Genomic DNA, 4,123 nt, shown 5'->3' with positions numbered 1-4,123 from the left:
TATCCATCAAAATACTTATAGCAATACTTTTCATGGTAGCAAAAGACTGGAAACAAAGTAGGTCCCCATTGATTGGGAACCAGTTAAACAAACTGGCATATGCATGCAATAGGCTGTACATCATAAGAAACAGTAAACACAAGGAATTCTGAGGAGCTGGGCAGCAATGCCACCGCTGAGGCAAAGAGAGCACAGTCACAACACTGGTGTAATGTAACACCAAATGCCCCTAAAGTATCAGAGCTCAGCTCCACGGCAGTGCCTGGTCTTGACGTCAAAGGCCTGATGACAGCCCCTAACTCCCTGTGTTCCAGAGAGGGGCAGGGGGCCAGAGGGAGGAGGTGAGGCCGATGCCGTCTGCCAGATGTGGTCGCTGGCTCAATTGGTTGTTCCTAATTGTACTGCTAATAGACAGTTGTTGTTTTTCATGACATCAGGAAGGTGATGTCATGACTTGCAAGTGAACTGGATTTAAGTGAGGAAGGTCTCTGCAAAGTCACCAGCCTCACTTTCTCCTCCGGAGCCATCTGGGCCCAGTGGCCAGATACAGATCAGGATGACAAGAGGCATATTGGAAAGTGAGAGTGATGTTCATAATGTGCCCTCAATTAGAAAAGCCTTCCTGGGGGTGCTGAACTTTGAGTGACATTGAAAGACGGCTAGAAATAGAACCCACATGGATGGAAGGACCTTGGATGAGTGGTAAGCTTAGGAGGCCAGCCCGCCTAGGACAGAGGGAGATGTGGGATTGTTGCTCGGGTGTGCAGGTATAAAGAACAGGGGTGAGGGAGCTACAGGCTTGAGATGGGAGGGAACCAAAGCCAAGCTGAAGGGGAAGGGAGCGGAGGAAGGGAATATTGCCTATTATGTGCCCAACACTGTTCTAAGTACACTTTACAAATATTATTTCATTTAATCCTTGAAACAACCCTGCAAGGTAGGTGCTGCTATGATCTCCATTTTACAGCAGAGGAAACTGAGGCACACAGAGGTTAAGTGACTTGCCCAGGGTCATACAGCTGGTGAGTGTCTGAGGACCGCAAGGGCCCACAGGAAAGAAATCCTGGCCTGAGTTAAAAAAGAGAAAAGGAAGAATAAACTAGTAAACAAATGTAGATTCCCACATACAGACATACGTGCTTTCCCCTTCAGGTGACCCCTTCCTGGCATACACATATGCATGTTATCCCTATGCTGGCATAGTAGAAAGTACCGGACATAGAATCAGGAGAACTGAGTTTAGATCTCAACCCTGACACTTACTGGCTATGTAACAGTGGACCAGTCACTTAACCTCTCAATCCCAGTTTCCAGATCGTAAAATGGAAATAATTCCTGTGGGATCTGCATTCAACAGCTGTTGTAGAGTTCAGATGGTACAAAGTATGTGAAGGCACTTCAAAAACCCAGAAAACACTCTGTCAGCTATCATCATTGTTATGTGTGTGTGACTTGACCCCTCTCCCCCCTGGGCCTCTATTTCCTCATCTGTAAAATGGAGAACAGATGCTTGTGGTCTTTCTAAGTCAGGGGTTCTTAACCTTTATTGGGGCTTGGACCCCTTGGACAGTGTCTGACAAAGTCTCTGGACCCCTCACAATAAGCGGATGGGGGTTGTTTGTTTGTTTTAAGATTTTTCTTTTTGCTTTTTTTTTTGGAGGGGGGAAGGTAGAGCAATTGGGATTAAGTGACTTGCCCAAGGTCACATGGCTAGTTTTGTAAGTGTCTAAGGACTGATTTGAACTCAGGTCCTCCTGACTCCAGGGCAGGTGATCTATTCACTGTGCCACCTAGCTGCCCCTACAATAAGGTTTTTAAATGAATAAAATCCATAGGGTTACAAAGGAAATCAATTCTTTAGAAACAGAATTATCAAAAACAAAACCACAAACAAACTCAAGAAAACCAATTGAAGATCCCCTCCTCTAAATGGAATGTGAGCTCCTTGAGGGCAAGGACTGTCTTTGGCCTGCTGCACCACCTCCCACACAGTAGGGAAAAAACATTCTTAAGCCACTAACAAACCTCCATTGACTCACTGGGCAACTCCAAGTTAACTGCTGCTTCAGAACCTCAGTTTCCTTGTCTGGAAAACAGAGCTAATAATACCTCCTTTCTGGGTATGACATCTGGACCAAATGAGAAGGAGTTTGACAAATATGAATTATTATTGCTAGTACCATTCTACTTTGAGAGCTTGACCTTAGCACAAAGGCTCAGTTTTTAAAGAAATATCATTGAATCAGCTAGAAAGGACTTCAGATGCCATCTTGTCTGACCCCTAACTAGGCTAGAGAAGTGAAATCACTTGCCCAGGGTTGCAAGGAAACAAATCGCACAAATGGGATTTGAACCCAGGGCCTTTGATTTTGAACCAATACTTTTCCCACCACACAACATTGCCTCCCAGTGAAGTAGATAGCTAGATGGCAAAATGGCGAGAGTGCTAAAGTCAGGAAGATCTGAGTTCAACTCTAATCTCAGACACTAGCTGTATGGCCCTGGACAAGTCACTTAACCTGCTTATAAAGTGGGTATAATAATAGTCCCTACCTCCCATGAGTATTATAAGAATAAAACAAGATCATATTTATAAAATGCTTTGCCAACTTTAAAGCTAGCTTTAATTAAATCAAAAGCAACTAGGTGGTAGAGTGGATAGAGATCTGGGCCTGGAGTCAGGAAGACCTGAGTTCGAATTCAGACTCAGACACTTACCAGTTGTGTGACCCTGAGCAAATCACTTCACCCTGTTTGCCTCAGTTTCCTTATCTGTAAAGTGAGCTGGAGAAAGAAATGGCAACCACTCCAATATTTTTGCCAAAAAAAGCCCTAAATGGGGTCACAAAGAGTTAGATATGACATATACATCTGAACAACAAAAATATGAAAGCAAGACCCATCTTAAAGATTCCATAGACATCGATGGATCCTGAAGTGAATTAAAGAATTCTCTCCCTAATTTCATTATTGATTGTCCAGAGTGATCTTTCTAATTCATTGAGGAAACTTGGTTTCTTTAAGAAAACTGATTTGCAAGTTAATGCAAATCAGTAACTGGTCTATAACTTCTAATCTTCTAGGGTAAGTGACTCATGGGGCATTACAAGGCCAGTATGTCAGAGGAGGGAGTCAAGCTCAAGGCTTCCTGACTCCCAGGCCCATTGTCTATCCACTACTCCTGGTTATCTCTTCCCTAAATCTGGACTTCCATGTATTGGTTTTGCTTAACTCCCTGACCCAGGGAGGTGGTTTTATTTCCCTGCCTTAAGGGATTCTCTTTTTTTCTAATTAAAAAATAAAATTATTTTCAATTCCAAATTCTCTCCCATCTTTCACCCCTCCTCCACCTGTGGAGAAGACAAGAAATGCAATTCAGGGACCCCTCTCTAGCCAGTTCCTAAGGGTTCTGAGAGATCACTTGTACACTCCGCTGGCCCAAGTCAGACAGAAGTAACGACAGTTTCTGGTCCTCCTTCTTGCTTCTCTGGATCTGGTTCTGATCTCTTCCCTTTCTATCTACCTTTCATCCATTTGTTCAATCATTCCTGCAGTAAGTCTCAAGTCTCAGATCCACCCCAGGGATATCCTTTTCCTGCCCCCAGGATCTTATCATTCCACCCCCTCCCTCCAGAGCTGGCTGGGGGCCTTGGGATGTTGGCTCTGCTTTGACAGTCCCCAGACATGAGTCAGTATTTTATGAGGGGCTGAGATGAAAGGGGCTAGGGCAGAGAAGAAGCTGTGAAAAGCCAGTCTCAGCCTCAGGACTTGTCAGACTAGATGCCAGGGTTGGGGGTGGGGGGAATAAAAAGGGGATATGGGCCCAGCCCCAAGCCTGACGCCTCTATCTATTTGGCAATAAGCTGGCCTTCAAAGAAGTGGGTGGAGAGAAAAGGGGAACCATCTGAGCCTGGGGTACAGCTGGATTCCTTGATCCCCAAGAAAAATTTGCATCCTTTTTACTGTCTCCCATCTTCTCAATGAGCTTTGAATCCAAGCTCACTGAACTGATTCACTGGGGCTCCATCCCCTTATTGGGCCTCTCATTCCTGAATCCCATTCTCTCACCAAGTCTCCCATTACTCTTATTGAACCCTACCCCCTACCAAGAACCCCCTTCACT

At 44.8% G+C, this 4,123-nt stretch overlaps 1 protein-coding gene across 3 annotated transcripts in view; it reads right to left on the bottom strand.

Annotated features, from left to right (window-relative positions):
- CRYBG2 (crystallin beta-gamma domain containing 2) overlaps window positions 1-4,123 on the bottom strand; it is a 28,344-nt gene that overhangs the window by 18,782 nt on the left and 5,439 nt on the right. The window lies entirely within an intron of this gene.

This window comes from Petaurus breviceps, unplaced genomic scaffold, assembly GCF_028583685.1.
Source record: "Petaurus breviceps papuanus isolate PSGF00001 unplaced genomic scaffold, PetGlider_PUasm1.0 91041, whole genome shotgun sequence".
NCBI classification, from domain to species: Eukaryota; Metazoa; Chordata; class Mammalia; order Diprotodontia; family Petauridae; genus Petaurus; species Petaurus breviceps.
The sequence above is the reverse complement of the archived record's forward strand: the minus strand, read 5'-3'. Positions and strand labels throughout refer to the sequence as shown.